We start from the raw sequence: 18,530 nt of genomic DNA on the forward strand, positions 1-18,530 counted from the left end.
CTTTTGCAAGTTTTCAATCACAGCTTTTGGTTCATTCCTCAAGGTGATTAAAGTAGTTTATGCAGTATTTTATGCAATATATTATGAAAAAGCTTCAACTTCTATGGAATATCATATTTCCTAAAGACTACTTTTAAAAAATAAAACTTGAGAATTTGATTCACAGGGTTACAAATCATGCTTTTATCTGGAAAGTTATCACACAAAATATACCTGTTAGTATAGCAGTGTGGTGATATGCAACCAACAAATCTGTCAAATTATCGATTTTGAGATTTCAAATCAAAGACACAGTTAAGGTGATTTTTAAAAGAAAAGTAATATAAAATATCTCTAAAGCATTAGTTCATAGAAACAAAAGGAAGAAAAAATAGTTCATTACTTTTCAATTGTTGTGATTATTTGGTTATTTAACAAAAGCCACCAGCATTTTTTTTTTTTCAAATTGTAAGTTTAAGAAATTGTCACCTACAAGTTTAAAAAAAAAATTAATTTAGATTTATCTCAAATCAATCATAAAGGAAATTCAGTCACTGAATGTGACACATTCTATGTTGTCATGAAATATTTCTGAAAGCATCTGTTCAAAAATTATCATCAGTTAAGTTGAAGAGATGACTTTTATGAGCTTTGCCACATTCATTAAAATCTATGACATGCCAAGTTTTACTCTAACTTAATTCATTTTTTAAATTTTATTCTTAATATTCTTGCATATTCTACAGTATATTTTATTTCTTATGTATAATTGTTAGATACAATTTCCCAACTAATCTTTCTTTCTTAATTTGAATCCTAAATGTTTTCTCTGTTTCCAAACCACACGTATTTCATGTTGTGATGCTTGAAGTTATCCCATTGGTTCTAACTTTCCCTCTTTCCATTATGGTGTTAGTATAATCCTGTAATGCTAAAATCCATTCCATATATTACCAACTTCTCTAATAAAGTATTAATAGTTACATATTACTCTATACATTTTCTTTCTCTTTAATTCTGCCTTTCACTTCATAAGGAAATGCTCTAAGCTACAAAAATATTGTATATTATTTTTTTTCATCAGCTTTTCAGAGGTATCCATCTCAGTAACTTTATTAGATACGCAACAGTTAAGTCTATCCTTCATAAGCTATGCAGTTACCTAAGCTTCCATTTTTTCCAAAGTAGCTTTCACAATGAAAGTCATTCTCTTTTATGGCATTAGGCCTACAAGTGGCAACAGATGCACTCACATGTAATGAAGCACAGGGCCCCGATTTGGCATTGCTAGTCAAGAGTTCCCTCTTATAGGAGATGTCACTTTTTGTACTCAACAAGCTCTCCTGCTAAATTAATCTTTGGTTGGCATTTATATCTACTTCAAACTAGCTTTCCACTTCCTCAGTATGGCACCATGACAACCTAACAGATGGGCCTAAGGACAAGCATGCCAGATGATCTGAATGACAACCAAGTTTAAGTATTATGGGACAGATTCCCATCCTCAAATATTGAAATAACAATCCACATCAAATATGTGAATATTTTAAAAAATGAGTAAGTATCTGTCACTTAAACCTTATATAATTTTTAAATAATTTTTTCAAGTATATGTCAAAATTGAAGATAAATCGCACTAACAGGTATAGCTATGTGTGCTTCTGTCCAGATACCAGATTAATGAAGTTGAGAACAGACTAGTTGTCCCCAGGCTTCTTAGAATTATAGTGGATAAGAAAAGCACCTTCTATTAGACAAAGTGTTGAGATATCTAAAGTCAGCTGCTTGGTTTATTTTTCAACTTATTCTCAACGTCTTTTCTCAGTTGTAGACTAACTTTCTGTCCTAATCCTTGGATATGTGAGTCTTCTGGTTTCTGCTCTACCGTACTCTGTGTTACTAACTTTTCCTTATTCTGTTCTACCTTTCTCTTTCATACTTCTATTTTCCAATGCAGGTTTTACTCCAATCTCTAAGAACCTCCACTCTTCTTTATTAGTCTGGTTGTGCCTATTTTAACTTATTGCAGTTATTGTTATTACTATTATTAATATTGTATTGCAGCATCACCTTCCCCTTTGAGCCATGATGTGCTTAGCTAAATGATCCAGGGTTTGGCCAGCATTCACTATTAATCATTTACTGCCTTTACTTCATCTTTATCTGCTTTTTCTTGTTTTGTACCTTTTGTTTTCCTTCTGAGGAAACTTTATGTTTATATATTTCTCATGATTAGGGACAATATTAACAGAAATATTTCCAAAATCTAAGTAGATAAATGTTTGAAAGACATATGGCTAAATGTGAGGGTACTCTTCTAAACTAATCATATTTTCCCCTGAAGGTTAGAAGGAATTAAGGATTCTATAATTTGGCTAGGTTTACCCAGTATGGGTTAAAAAAACTAAGTCAATTAGAAAATTTGGAAGTAGAAACATTTCCTTTAAAACATTGTATTTGGATAGCCTGATATATAATAGAAATGCTTCATCGTCCTAAACCTTCCCGATTTTGATCTTGAATTTCCACCACATTTTCATAAAGTTTTATCATATAGTTAGAGAGGAGTTTCCACAGTACTTTAGCATTTTACTGTCAAAAGTTAAGGTCACATGTTATTTTACAAGTATATAAGTAAAATTCAGAGGAGAGTTTAATTATTCTCCATGAAGTCACCCAAAGACCATCTTAAGATTACTAATCCTTCTTTCTTCACACCTTCTGAACATTCTTTCCAGTGCACTTAGGCATACAGCTTATATGTCAATAAAGATTTCCAAAGGTATGAGTTAATCTTCATTAGCTACATTAAATCCCCAAATCACCTGAGAGTCTGGCCTATGTACTTAATGCTTGATGAAACCCAATATTTTTCTCCAAAATTATTTAAAGTAATTCTATGAAATGCCAATTAAATCATACAGTGAGTGGCAATTTAAAGAATAGTGGGCATTTAGAACAAGAGAATAACTAGTAGAATCTGCCAAATGAAGCCTAGCCATGTTGAACTCTGACTTCAGCTCTAGAAGTAATTCGTTCTGGTAACCTCTGGGATCTTGAGTGCTTCCATTTTTCCTTTTTGAATTTAAATAGTTTTTATAATAACTTATTGCATAACTTTTTTCCAAGTCTAACTTTGTTATACTGAGTCTTAGAAATACGATTTTACTTCAAGACCATGTTTAAATAAGACAGGGGAACATTGCCTACAGGGAGCTTCTGCCTGCTGGTACAGCTCAACTTTGTTACATAATTTCAGTGCTGAAGTTAGTCATTAAATTCCAGGAGCTGGACTTCACCTCTGCCGTCTCAGGATTTCTGCTATTCTAATGTCAAGAGATGATTAGAATCTGAAGTGGAGTATTCAGTCACATCAACAAAACTCAAAGAGACTGATATAAACTCTAACAAAGACTATGAATTAATATAATTTATACAGGTAAACATGATGTTCAAGTGAACTGAATCCATGACTACCAATTTGCTGATTTTATCTTTTGGGGCAAATCCACATGGAAAGTCTTATTGTGGTCAGAAAATTTCTTAGTGAGCTGGAGTCAGGAACACAGTTTTCTGTGTTCTATTAGGTAATGATGAGTTAGGTGCAGCCACAAAAGTGTACATAGGAAGACACAGGAACACAAAGTTTAGTATATCCAAATATTCTATTGAGAGTATAGAGCTGCTAAAGATTCACATACACATATTTAGAGCACCGTCCATCCTAGTAAGGTCTTTAAAGAACACAATATATTTTTTTTAACTTTTACAGCCCTACCTCATCTGTGCCAGCATTACTCTGATGTACTAATTCTTTAGATATGTTAATAATTTTATATAGACTTCTACCAACCCCTAGGTGTTGTCCTATTCATCATAAAGGACTGGAATGCAAAAGTAGGAAGTCAAGAGATACCTGGAACAGGCAAGTTTGGCCTCAGAGTACAAAATGAAGCAGGGCAAAGGCTAACAGAGTTTACCAAGAGAATGCACCGGTCATAGCAGACACCCTCTTCCAACAACACAAGAGAAGACTCTACACGTGAACATCATCAGATGGTCAATACCAAAATCAGACTGATTGTATTCTTTGCAGCCAAAGATGCAGAAGCTCTATACAGTCAGCAAAAGCAAGACTGGGAGCTGACTGTGACTCAGATCATGAATTCCTTATTGCCAAATTCAGACTTAAATTGAAGAAAGTAGGGAAAACCACTAGACCATTCAGACATGACCTAAATCAAATCCCTTACGTTATACAGTAAAAGTGACAAATAGAGTCAAGGGATTAGATTTGATAGACAGAGTGCCTGAAGAACAATGGACAGAGATTTGCGAGACCATCCCCAAGAAAAACAAATGCAAAAAGGCAAAATGGTTGTCTGAGGAGGCCTTACAAATAGCTAAGAAAAGAAAAGTATATTGTCACCCTGTTTATTTAACGTATATGAAGAGTACATCATGCAAAATGCTGGGCTGAATGAGGCACAAGCTGGAATCAAGATTGCCGTGAGAAATATCTATAACCTCAGATATGGAGATGACACCAGCCTTATGGCAGAAAGCAAAGAGGAACTGAAGAACCCCTTGATGAAAGTAAAAGAGGAAAGTGAAAAAGCTGGCTTAAAACTCAACATTCAAAAAATTAAGATCATGGCATCTGGTCCCATCACTTCATGGTAAATAGATGGGGAAACAATTGAACAGTGACAGACGTTATTTTCTTGGGTTCCAAAATTACCTCAGATGGTGACTGAAGCCATGAAATTAAAAGACACTTGCTCCTTGGAAGAAAAGCTCTGACCAAACTAGACAGCATATTAAAGAGCAGAGACAATATTTTGCCAAAAAAGGTTCATCTATTCGAAGCTATGTTTTTTCCAGTAGTCATGTATGGGTGTGAGATTTGGACCATAAAGAAGGATGACCACCAAAGAATTGATGCTTTTGAACTGTGGTGTTGGAGAATACTCTTGAGAATCCCTTGGACTGCATAGAGATATAACCAGTCAATCCTAAAGGACATCCTTCCTGAATATTCATTGGAAGGACTAATGCTGAAGCTGAAGCTCCAATACTTTGGACTCCTGATGGAAAGAACTGACTCATTGGAAAAGACCCTGATGCTGGGAAAGATTGAAGACAGGAGGAGAAGAGGATGACAGAGGATGAGATGGTTGGATGGCATCACTGACTCAATGGATATGAGATAGAGTAAGCTCCGGGAGTTGATGATGGACAGGGAAGTCTGGTGTACTGCACTCCATGGGGTTGCAAAAATTTGGACATGACTGAGCTACTGAAATGAACTGAACCCCTAGGTGAGGGACCCACCTGTCTTCAAAGAGTATGTATTTTTCTGTTTGAAAAAATCATCATTCTCTCCAAGTTTGGATCGGAGATCTGTACCAAGAAAAATAACTTAGCAATGTGGAAATATATATATCTTTTCATGTGTAAGTACTTTGCCACCTGACTGAGTCTGAACTTTCTGCCTAAATTTCTAGTTCAGTTCTACCTCAGATTTTCTGAAATACAGTAAGTCAGTGAAGCCTTTTAACTATGCTAAGTTTTATGTTCTCTGACTAGCTCACTGAAGGAGACTAATAGCCTGGTCAAAAAGCTGCAGCTCGAAAAAATAAAAATTTGAAAGTTGGGTTAAATATCCTCTTTGTTTTGTCTTCTAGTCTGAGTCTCAGATTAATCCACTGAGACAGAGATAGTTCAGTCTTATTACCATATGTTGATCATAAATTCATCATTTAGAGCCTATTCTTCCTTTATCAGCCCCCTGTGTACCTTCTTGTATCTCAGTAGGAGCAGACACATGAAACACCTATAGTTTTGGTTTCTAAAGAATATCTAAACATACAGTTACTGGCTTTCACTTCTAGTGTCTATGGCTAAACATTAACATGATTTTAATTCATTTTGTCAGCTTTGATCACCCTATCTTTTTTGATCAAGGAAAATCTTTATTAATATTACTGAATCAGATAGTATTACCTCTTAGACAAATGAAATATTTGTACACACAACTTGATCTCTGACTCACCTGTTTTAAAAAACTTAATGCTTTACAGGTCTGAGGATATCTTCAGCATCAAAAACAATTTCTATATGCTTTCTAACTATCTTCTGTTTTCTACAGGCTGAGCATGCTCTGCCTAGAAATTATCTTCCACTGTGAAGAAATTTCTGTCCATCTATTTGTTTCTTTGACCTGACTATTCTCTAGATTTTCTTTATGGACTAAAAAGGTGACAGTTCTCTTGAAATTCATATATATTTGGTTGGCATTTGTCCCCTTCCTCACCTGTGTAAAGAAACGTTAGGAAATCTAGATGAAAGATAAAAATCCTGCACACAGATGCACGTTATCTGAGTAATTCCTCACCCAGTGGGGAAAAGGACACAATCAAAGTTTTAGGATATTACTCCACACTGTATTTTCTATAGTAAGGATAATAGCACCTGTCTGCAGCTATCTCACTGAGTAGCTGCCAAGGGAACAATAATTTCAAGAAACATGTAAAGGCCTTTGAAATTCTTAAAAGGAGAAAAACTTGAGATAAATTCCAGGGAGAAGTTTATCTTACAGATAATGCAGCAATGGAAAAGATTCTTTTATCTTTGTCTTTTCTGTATTGAATCCTGTAGTTTTGCCAGTAGAGTATTTTTTTCCCCCTTACCTTCTCAAAAAAGAAAATATAAACAAGCAAAAGCAATGAACAAAACTATACACAGACACACATATACAAATACATTCTTATAGCAAATTCTGATTGCTCCATTCATGTGTTCTTATTAAGAAGTGGTTAGATCTCCACTTGAAAAAGCAACTGATGTGCTCAAGGTGGAGATCATATGAAACTGATATTTAAATATATATATATATTTGACTGTGTTAGGTATTAGTGGTGGCATGTGATATCTTTTGTTGTGGGGCTTCCTGCCCAGGGGTCGAACCCATGTCTCCCACTTTGCAAGATGGATACTTAACCACTGGAGCACTAGGGAAGTTCTGAAACAGATACTGATATCAAAACTTGCTAACCTCCTTTTTTTCAAAATTCTCAAAAGCATAATTACACAAAATATGGTAATTTTTGAGCAGATTTGTGACTTCTGGCTAGGAAACTAAGACTTGATTAAAACTGAAACTTAAACTTAATTCTACTGTTATTAGTGATACTAGAGGGAATTTCTTCCTCACTTGAAATCCAATAGCACTCTACTTGTAATTCTTTATTATTTTCCTCTCTTTTATAAGAATTCACCAATCTGATTTTCCTTGTTAGAGTATACACTCCATGATTATATAGAGTCCGCACCTAATGCCAAGTGGTATCCCCCCTTTTTCATACAACAAAATAAATATTTGTTGTATAAATGTCTAAGAAGCATTAAGCAAGGATCACCTCTGGCTTGGGACAAAACAAAACATAATAGCATGAGAATGGATCATACAACTGCTATGCCAATCTTTACCCAATTGAAAATGAATAGGCTCATGTTTTACTAGACAGGTTTCCAATAAATAGTATATAGAAATATTTTATGTAAGGTTAGAAAAATCCAGCTGTTACTCAACTCAGGCTTGACCACTCACTGCTTGAAAGCCAGTACTCGAGGCTAATGGTGATTGAAAGAAAAGTTGCTTTAATCCGAAAGCCGGCAAGAGGAGGAGGTCGACGTTTGTCTCTCAAACCAACTCTGAAGATTCTGCTCAGGTATGACGATTTTGAAAAGGAGAAAGAAGGGGGAAGACACTTAGCAAGTCTTCGATGTAGGAGGATAGATTCTGTGTCATTCTCCATTGCTGCTGACTGGCTATTTCTTCAGATGTCATCTTGCCTGCACGATCTGCCTGCAGGAGTGCTAAGAGGTCTGCTGAGGTATCTACCCCAGTCATTCTTTAACTACTTAATTCTTCAGTCTTACTCCTTTTTATCTAGGAAAAGAATCAACAGTTTAAGGAAGGCTTGATGTGCATTCAGGAGAGCATAATTAAGGAGTTAGGTTAAATTGCCGAGTGATCTCATTCCTATAAGTTTGGAGAGGAACAGAAATGGGCAAACAGGAAATGGGCAAAGGAGCTGCTTACAAATCCCCACTTGTCAGACATCATTCCATTTCTATGGGATTAGGGGCAAAGGTCCATCTTCTGTAGCATCATGCTGACCTAGGGAACCATATTCTTAGAATGGAAGAGGTTGACAAGGGTCTGTAGCACCTCTTTGGTGACAGTTTTAGTGGTCTGCTTACATATATGGGCAGAACAAGCTACAGTTATTTTGAAGCCCACAAAGATATAGATTATTATGAGCAATAGTGTTAATCCCATTAAATCCTAGCTATTGTGCTAGCTATAGATGTTGTATCGCTCAAGATGGAACAGTTGGTGTCAGGGCTGTAGTCTGGTCACTATGCAGTTAGCTTTTACTCTCTTGGCAGTGATAGCATCTGTAAACCAACTCAGGAATGTGCATCAGACACTGAGTCTGTGACTCTAGTGTTTTAGTCATTAACTGTTTGAGCCTGCTCTTTTGTGACTCAAGCAGGCCTGGGAAACTTTAACTTTCCTACAAACAAGAGGCAAGGGGCACAGAGAGACTTTGTACTTGAAGGGGGCATGCAGGGTTCTCCTCATTTCCATGGCCAGCCAAATAGCTCTTACCTTTTCATAACTGCATCATAGTCTAAATTTCTACCAGTCTTATGGCTGTTCCATGTCTTCATATTGTACTCTAATAATAAAGAACAGGAAGCTGGATATGGGTTTACAATAACTGTTTGGAAGGCATGCCTCAGTGAAATAGCAAGCAATAAAATAGAACACAAGTATTAAAGACTTAGGCTAATGTCTCTGTCACATAGGTCAATTAAAGAAGTGTATTTAAGTATATTTTCTAAATTTGATTCTTTCTTGGTAGCTACTGAGTCTTGGTAAAAGTCCTTTGAATTTTTGAAGTGAGTTTATCAAGGATAGGTGGGAATAAAAGAAACTTGGAATTTTGGCAATATTTGAAGGTTTCTGAAGATTTCTGACACTTCTTACACTGATCTTTAGAGGTACATGCTGTGATCCAAACTTATGCTGCCCTGGTTGGCTGCGTTAGACAGGGATGGTGTGTAGTAGGCACTAACTGAAATTAACCCAGCGATATTTAGATAAGCCTCTAATATTGTGTTTCTGAACATGGGAGACTCAACTGAACCTTGAAAACCTTATATATATATATATATATATAACCTTATATATAACCTTATATATATATATAAAATTTGAAATACTGATCAACTATCTTTTCCTGGTATCACTTCAAGGAATATTACTCTTGGAGCAATTCTTTTTGCTTATTAGTGCAAAATGGACTTTCTTGAAAGGACGTTCTATATCTATTACTTGGTCAGTAATAACAAAGAAAATCCTATACATGATTAATGGGAAATTTTCCCAGAGGAATTGTCAGAAGATTGGGACCTGGAGAACAAAGGTGAAGTGGTCTCAGACTTTAAAGAGGATCAGCCTTGCTTATGGTTTGATTTTCTGAAGAATTAAAATATGCCAGGTACAAGGAGAAGGTGCTAAGGAATGAATGGGAGAAGACCAAAAAAAGACAAAGAGTTGATGTACCCCTCTGGAAAAAAGCAATTAGACAAACTGGGAAGGAAGCAGTGGGAGTGTTCTCTGAAAGGGTGATCAGTTTGCATAAAATGTTTATGTTGCAGGAAGGGGGACTCCTTCCAGGACCAAAGGGTGGCTTCTTACTTAACACTTGAAAATGAATTATCCAAGGAGACATACGTATTGACAAAGCAAAAGACTATTGGGAAGGGGTGCCCAGGTGGAGAGCAGCAGGGTAAGGGAACCCAGGAGAAAACTCTGCCACATGGCTAACAGTCTCAGGTTTTATTGTAAAGGAGTTAGTTTCCAGATTGTCTCTGGCCAATCATTCTGACTCAGGGTCCTCCCTGGTGGCACAGGCGTCTCTCAGACAAGATAGATTTCAGCGTGAGGCTTTTTGGGAGGTTGATAGGACATATTGTCTCCTTCCTCCTTCCAAATTCTTCTGGAAAGAGTAACCAGTGCTGGCAGTAAACAAGAAAAGCAAGCCAGGCAGGGCAAGATAGAGAAGAAATTGGGGTTTCCTGAAAACTGAATAGAATATATCCCCCTCACATTATGGCAAGTTGAACTCTACGTATCACAGATCACAGTCACCAAAGTACACGTCATAGCTGGGAAATTTTCTGTGTGTGTGCTTAGTCGCTCAATCATGTCTGAGTCTTTGCAACCCCATGGATTGTAACCTGCCAGGGCTTCTCTGTCCATGGAATCGCCCAGGCAAGAATACTTGAGTCGGTTGCCATTTTCTTCTTCAGGGGGTCTTGCCGACCCAAGGATCAAACCCATGTCTCTTGATTCTTCTGCATTGACAGGTGGATTCTTTGCTACTGTACCACCTGGGAAGCCTTATTTGGGAAGTTTGAAATTCCAAAAATAGAATTCAGGACTCTTTAAGCTCTGTTGGATTCTCCATGTCAATGGCTTTGCCTCAGGGTCTCTCACACTTGCCAATCCTGGATCAAAAGATCAAGGGGAAGAAAGAGGGATGTGTATTAGAGAAGGGAATGTTTCACTGACCTTGATGTAGTTAAGTAAAATGAGAGCAGAATACATCTGACTAAAAATAAAGTGCTCTAACTTGGAACCTGTGTGAGTTGCAAGTAATATAATTTTCCTTGATTCTGAAGGAATCTACATAACATTGTGTGCTTAACTTTTTTTTTTTTCTTTAAAGGCAAAACATGTTTTCCTTAGATAAACCTAACTGTGGAGCTCTAAATTTGTTCACAAAACCAGTATTAAGAGATTGCAGAGTTTAAGATGTAATTGTTAATTTGGAAAAGTTACTTCTGAACTTTACTTAACTGGAAAAAGAAAATTCCATTGTTAAAGTCATGAGCTTTCTTGTCCGTGATTACATGAGCTGTGCATGGACTTGGTTCCTGTGTCTTCTGTTCAGAATCTTCACGGTCTCCTTAACTGTTTGTGTGCACTTGTAATTTCTCACTTACCTCTCTGGGATTAGAAGTTATGTCTTGACCAGTAAAAATTTTAACACACTAATATGATTATTATAATGAGTGGATTATTTTACTGGAGAAAAGATGGACTTTAAATAATTGCATGAAATTTTTCTTGATTAAATGTTTAATTGTCAATTTTCTCAATTCCTTTTTGCATTTCACACATAATTTCTTGATGTTTCAGTTGATTGATTGTTAGTATTATTATTATTAGGGTTGGTTTTGTATTTCAGGAGTAATTTCCCCTATCTTTCAAGAGATATTTTTTTTTGTTAGTATATTTTAAAAGCAGAATTTATTGATCTGTAGAGTTGGAAATCAACCAGAGAGAGATTAAAAAAGCAAGAATGTTAAACACTGAACTGCTGTCTCTTAGTGGTTGAGTAAATGCTTTTATACATCTTTAGAATTTTACTGGCTGGCTCAAGCAGTAAACGTTAAGAGACTAAACAACTTCCTCCTTCATTTAGAAATAATAACCTTAATAATATTTTTTAACTGGAAATAAAAGGTGAAAATAGTGCAAAATATTTTTAACCAAGGACATCTTTATTTTCTTTGTCTCTAGGATTTTCTTACCTGAATATTGCAATTAAAATAACAATTTTTATGTTTAACGACTTTGCATTTGTGTCTTTATTTGTGCACAGAGGGGACTATAATTTTGTGTAAGTAAATATATATATATATATATATATTTTTTTTTTTTCAATCTTAGGATGACAGGGGTGCTGCATTATGGAATACAAAAATTTTGGAGCACTCATGAAAACAAACGTGAGTCAAATGTTTTCTATCTTTATGTAGAACACTTTGGGTATATAACAAAAATATCTAAAAATTATAGTGTGTGACTATAACGTGAATATTATGAATTATCACAAAAGTATCATGCCACATGTGCCTTTCAAAAACAAGAAACAACAAGAATTTCTAGAATTGTTTTATGATGATTAAAGAACAATTCAGTTTATGCATATTTAACCCCTTAATAGCAGAGCCCAAGTTGCCTCATTAAATTGTTAACAAAAAAGATTTTGAATTATCATGGCAATATTTGGCAGAATTGAAAGGAAAGGAAGTTGTGTCTCTGTTAAAAGAAATGTGAGCAACAGAATATCACACTATGTCTTCAAAGATTTCCACCTATTTTATCATAGTTGTCATAACCTGTCAAATCAGCATTTCATCTTTGAATTTTCTCCGAAAAAAGTCTTTTTTAAAAAATTTACTATCCTTGCTTACACTTTTTCATACATAAAACTAGAAATAAATTAGTGATTTTTATGTGTCAAGGTATAATATTCATGCCTGTGTATCACTTTCTTAAAAGCTGTGCAATTTAAAGGTTTCTCACATTATATGGTTATTTTAGTAACTTCCCTAACTCCACAAAATTATCTCTAAAATGTAGTTTCACAGAACCTATGTCCTAGATACAGTGATTTATGCTGAAAAGTATTTTACCAATTCCACACCTATCTCTATAAGTATTTTGCTTTATACTCTCTTATGAAACTGAAATAAAACAGAGCATTCACACAAGAAGTATAAAAACTGTACAACTTAAAGAATAATAATAATTAGGACACTTGCTGCTTATGACTCAGATTTGTAAAGACAAAAAAAAAAAAATGCACAAAGTTGTGAGTTAAGCTTTATTTGGGGCAAAGTGAGGACTACAGCCCAGGAAACAGCATCTCAGATAGCTCTGAGGAGCTACTCCAAAGAGGTAAGGGAGAAGGTCAGTATATATGTGATTTTGGTGAAGGGGGAGTATGGTGCTGTGAAGCATACATTTTGACAGAGGGTTGCTACTAGTAACAATGAGATTCTGCTAGTCAACAGATATCTTCATTAATGATTTTAGTGTTAGATATGAGAAGATGCAAAAAATTGGGCATATATATATATATATATATATCACAACTTTTTTTATTCTATCATCCATAATGGGCACTTAGATCGTTTCTGTATCTTAGCATTATCAATAATGCTTCAGTGAACACTGAAGTGCATATTTCTTTTTGGATGAATGTTTTCCTGTTCTTTGGATAAGTACCCAGAGGTGGAATATCTGGACCATATGGTATTCTATTCTTAATTCTTTGATGAATTTCCATACTGTTTTCTATGGATAGCTGACTTGCTTTTCCCTTCCTGCTTTAATTCAACCTCTTATTTTTTTTTTTTATTTAATATGGTAAACCTCTTATGTTTTAAGTTCACCAACAAATATTGAACCCAGGAAACTCTAAGCACCCCACACTTGGCCCTCATAAAGGTAGAGCTATAAGCACACTCTCGCCTCCTACCCAAGACCTCACTGAGTGTGCCTGAGTGTGCCATGTACCCTTAGGACTTATAAGCAATAACCCTTGTCTTTTCAAATTTACATGATGGTTGTTTCTGAAGTGTGTCTTGCAATCATAAGAACCATAAGAACCAGCCACACCATTGGCTCTGGTTAGGGAAATGACTGTGGGAGCTGCCAAAATAATATAAGTCCAGGTAAGCGTCCTAGATGTTCCTGGTTAATAGTGCGTCATTATCAATAGACTGAAGCCAACACAAATAATTTTCCATTATGGTTTCCACTTTTGGATCCTTATTTACAAGATCATTTCACATACCAAGATCATAATGTAATTATCATTTCTTATAAAATTATATACATCTTTTTATATTTAGTCATTTAATATTTATGGAATGTATTTTTTTGAATAATGAGAAGTAGGATCCTATTTTTATTTTGTTTTTCCATATGGATATCCATTATTCCATCACTTATTTAAAAAGTTCATGTTTCCTGATTGCTCTACAACTCAACCTGTCACAAACTGTGTCCATATATTTGTGGTTTTCCTCTGGGCTTGATAGTCTTAATTGTTCTATTTGTATCAAAAATACATTTTATTTTTTATACTATGAGTCCGTGCTAAGTCCTTTCAGTCATGCCTGACTCTTTTATCTGAGGGGCTTTTTATTTTATCATGATAAAAATAAAGTTTCTGTTTTCAACATTTCTTCCGCATCAACTCGTATAACAATAGCTATTATTTTTTTTCTCTAAGAAACTTTATTCTACGTTTTCTTCTAGAAGTTTTACAGGTTTATAGATTATGTTTATGTCTATTGTCCATTTGGGGCTAAGTTTTGTATATAATGAGATGCACGTGTTCACAGTGACTCAGTCATGTTCAGCTCTTTGTGATGCCATGGACTGAATCCCACCAGGCTCCTCTGTTCATGGGAATATCCTGGCAAAAATACTGGGGTGGACTACCAGTTCCTCCTCCAGGGGATCAAATGTACATTTCCTGCGGCTTTTGCTTTGACAAGCAGATTCTTTACCACTGGGATTTTCTACATATTTATGCCCAGTTGAGTTCAGTCTCTCAGTCGTGTCCAACTCTTTGTGACCCCATGGACTCCAGCACGCCAGGCGTCCCTGTCCATCATCAACTCCCGGAGTTTACTCAAACTCATGTCCACTGAGCCAGTGATACCATCAAACCATACCATCCTCTGTGTGTCCCCTTCTCCTCCCGCTTTCAATCTTTCCCAGCATCAGGGTCTTTTCAAATGAGTCAGCTCTTCGCATCAGGTGGCCAAAGTATTGGAGATTCAGCTTCAACATCAGTCCTTCCAATGAACAGTCAGGACTGATTTCCCTTAGGATGGACTGGTACAATCTCCTTGGGGTCCAAGGGATTCTCAAGAGTCTTCTCCAACACCACAGTTCAAAAGCATCAATTTTTCAGTGCTCAGCTTTCTTTATATTCCAACTCTCACATCCATACATGGACAACTGGAAAAACCATAGCCTTGACTAGATGGACCTTTGTTGGCAAAGTAATGTCTCTGCTTTTTAATATGCTTTCTTGGTTGGTCATAACTTTCCTTCCAAGGAGTAAGCGTCTTTTATTTTCAGACACAGATGGTTGCAATTACCATCTCCAATGATTTTGGAGCCCCAAAAAATAAAGTCTGCCCAGTTATCTCAGTGTTATTCTGATTTATTAACTCTATCTTTTCTTTATTTTATTACTTTGGCATTATATATTTATATAAAATGAATCACATGTGGAGGTATACTTCTGTATTCCCACTCACATACATTAATATATGTGTCCAATCTTTTGCCCACATCACACTGCCTTGATTTAAATATGATCATAATATATCTAAAGTAAGTTTGCATCTTCTGTTTTGTAATTGAATTACTTTTTGTATAATAGTACATAGTGCTTCTTCCCAGATGGTGCAGTAGTAAAGAATCTCCCGCCAATATAGAAGACACAAGAGATGTGAGTTTGATCCTTGAGTCAGGAAGATCCCCTGGAGTAGGAAATGGTAACCCACTCCAGCATTCATGCCTGGAAAGTCCCATGGACAGAGGGTACTGGAGGGCTACAGTCCATGGGGTCGCAAAGAGTCACATGACTGAGTGACTGAGCTCACACACACATACTGCAAAATACCAAGTTTTAGAGTATGTGTGTGTATATTTGAGAAGGCATGAGTCAGTTTAGAGCATCAACATACTTTAATGATGCTAAAGAATTGGTGAGAGTACCCCATCAATAACACAGGATATAGAGGCTTCAGTTCAGTTCAGTCGCTCAGTCGTGTCCGACTCTTTGCAACCCTAAGAATCGCAGCACGCTAGGCCTCCCTGTCCATCACAAACTGCCGGAGTTTACCCAAACCCATGTCCATTGAGTCAGTGATGCCATCCAACCATCTCATCCTCTGTCGTCCCCTTCTACTCCTGCCCTCAATCTTTTCCAGCACCAGGGATTTTTCAAATGAGTCAGCTCTTCACATCAGGCGGCCAAAGTATTGGAGCTTCAGCTTCAGCATCAGTTCTTCCAATGAATATTCAGGACTGATCTCCTTTACGATGGACTGGTTGGATCTCCTTGCAGTCCAGACTCTCAAGAGTCTTCTCCAACACCACAGCTCAAAAACATCAATTCTTCTGCGCTCAGCTTTCTTTATAGTCCATACATGAACACTGGGAAAACCATAGCCTTGACTAGATGGACTTTTGTTGACAAATTAATGTCTCTGCTTCTCAATATGCTGTCTAGGTTGGTCATAACTTTTCTTCCAAGGAATAAGTGTCTTTTAATTTTTGGTTACAATCACCATCTGCAGTGATTTTGGAGCCCAAAAAATAAAGTCAGCCACTGTTTCCACTGTTTTCCCATCAATTTGCCATGAAGTGATGGGACCAGATGCCATGATCTTAGTTTTCTGAATGTTCAGCTTTAAGCCAACTTTTTCACTCTCCTCTTTCACTTTCATTAAAAGGCTCTTTTAGTTCTTCAGTTTCTGCTATAAGGGTGGTGTCATCTGCATATCTGAGGTTATTGATATTTCTCCTGGCAATCTTGATTCCAGCTTGTGCTTCCTCCAGCCCAGCATTTCCCATGATGTACTCTGCATATAAGTTAAATAAGCAGGGTGACAATATACAGCCTTGATGTACTCCTTTTCCTATCTGGAACCAGTCTGTTGTTCCATGTACAGTTCTAACTGTTGCTTCCTGACCTGCATACAGGTTTCTCAAGAGGCAAGTCAGGTGGTCTGGTATTCCCATCTCTGTCAGAATTTTCCACACTTTATTGTGATCCACACAGTCAAAGGCATTGACATAGTCAATAAAGCTGAAATAGATGTTTTTCTGGAACTCTCTTGCTTTTTCAATGATCCATCGGAAGTTGGCAATTTGATCTCTGGTTCCTCTGCCTTTTCTAAAACCAGCTTGAACATCTGGAAGTTCACGGTTCACGTATTGCTGAAGCCTGGCTTGGAGAATTTTGAGCATTACTTTACTAGTGTGTGAGATGAGTGCAATTGTGCAGTAGTTTGAGCATTCTTTGGCATTGCCTTTCTTTGGGATTGGAATGAAAACTAACTTTTTCTTGTCCTGTGGCCACTGCTGAGTTTTCCAAATCTGCTGGCATATTGAGTGCAGCACTTTCACAGCATCATCTTTCATGATTTGAAATAGCTCAACCGGAATTCCATCACCTCAACTAGCTCCGTTCGTAGTGATCCTTCCTAAGGCCCAATTGACTTCAATGTCTTTAATAATTTTATCATTACATGCATAGCATTCAAACTTTGGCCAACTTATTTAAATTCAGAGCTTCTGAATGAGTGTTTTCATAACAGCATAAACATGGACAAAAGAAAGATGAATCTCAAATTTTTGTTGTGTTGGAAATGTTTTCAAATATGCTTAAACTTGCATTGAAAATAAAAACAAGTGTCCAACTTATATGGGAGCCATTCACTGGAGAAGTAGTCACTGATTGAGAATTAAGTTCATGTATATGTGATATATGCATACAATGCACACCACTCCCACACACACTTTTCTCAATGTAAATAGAGATATTACTACTGCTTGATAATTAAGCTATCACAGAATGTAAAATTTTGGGGATGGGTGCAGGCCTATCAACTTATAATTCATAAGAAGTATTTTATAAATTATTGATGGACTAAATCTGTCATAATAAAATCATTAAAATAATATGAGGCTGTAGTAAAAATATTGATTATCAAGTATATGTAAACAGACTGTGTATAATGAATCTTTGCACAGTAAAATTTCCTTTCTATGTCTAACATCCTTTTCACCAATTACAAAAAGTAAATAGAATAAGGGAATATAAATAGAGTAGACCATGGATCTCATAAAATATATGGAGATATTATATAGAAAGGATATTTATGTTGCCCATCTAGAATTTAAAACGTTGTCATTATAGGGATAGGTTTTTCACAGTTGTATATCCAAATTCTGTTCACAGAATCATTTTTCACAATAGTGTCTTTTCATATGCCTTTTATCTTCACTTTTCTTTAAAAATGCTTATTTCCTCCTACGTCTCATTATACTTTTGTCCTCTGTAAATCAGTCAGGTGACCTTTAGGGATGCTTTCTGTGGGAGTGTTCTGTAGTATATGAATTACACCAAGAGGAAGAATCTCAGGTGTAGTTATAGAGCAGAATCTCAAATTACTGATCGTTAATAACCTACTGCAACATCTGGAACTGAATTTTTTAAAATAGTTCTAAAAATTACTACTTTTAGATTTTAGCATTATTATAGAGAAAACTGAAGTCACAGATGGCATAATTATTTTTGTATGTCACCAGGGAGCTTTAACATATTATGTTATAATAGAATGGTTTAGACATATGACCTCCATAAATATAAAATTTTAATATGTAATCTCTTATACATGTTCTCAGAGCTCATAACATGGAGGTCAAGTATTATTAACCTTGAAAAAAGAACAATATGAAATGCCAAAGAAAATAAGAGACAGTTCTTTTTAAAATTCATAGTAACTTTGTTTTTTATTGTATTTTTTAAAGAAGCTTGCTTTTCAATTATGTTAATTTTTGTGAAATTAAATATACTGTCTAT

At 35.9% G+C, this 18,530-nt stretch overlaps 1 long non-coding RNA gene across 1 annotated transcript in view; it reads left to right on the forward strand.

Annotated features, from left to right (window-relative positions):
* The window catches only part of LOC145520381 (uncharacterized), a 169,245-nt gene extending 157,248 nt beyond the window's left edge, over positions 1-11,997 (forward strand). Inside the window, exon 6 of the long non-coding RNA XR_014064441.1 lies at positions 11,795-11,997. This is a non-coding gene — a long non-coding RNA (uncharacterized LOC145520381). The remainder of the gene's footprint in view (positions 1-11,794) is intronic.
* The last annotated feature ends 6,533 nt before the right edge of the window (positions 11,998-18,530 follow it).

Source organism: Giraffa tippelskirchi, chromosome 9, assembly GCF_054371585.1.
Source record: "Giraffa tippelskirchi isolate mGirTip1 chromosome 9, T2T-mGirTip1v1.2.pri, whole genome shotgun sequence".
Lineage (NCBI taxonomy): Eukaryota > Metazoa > Chordata > Mammalia > Artiodactyla > Giraffidae > Giraffa > Giraffa tippelskirchi.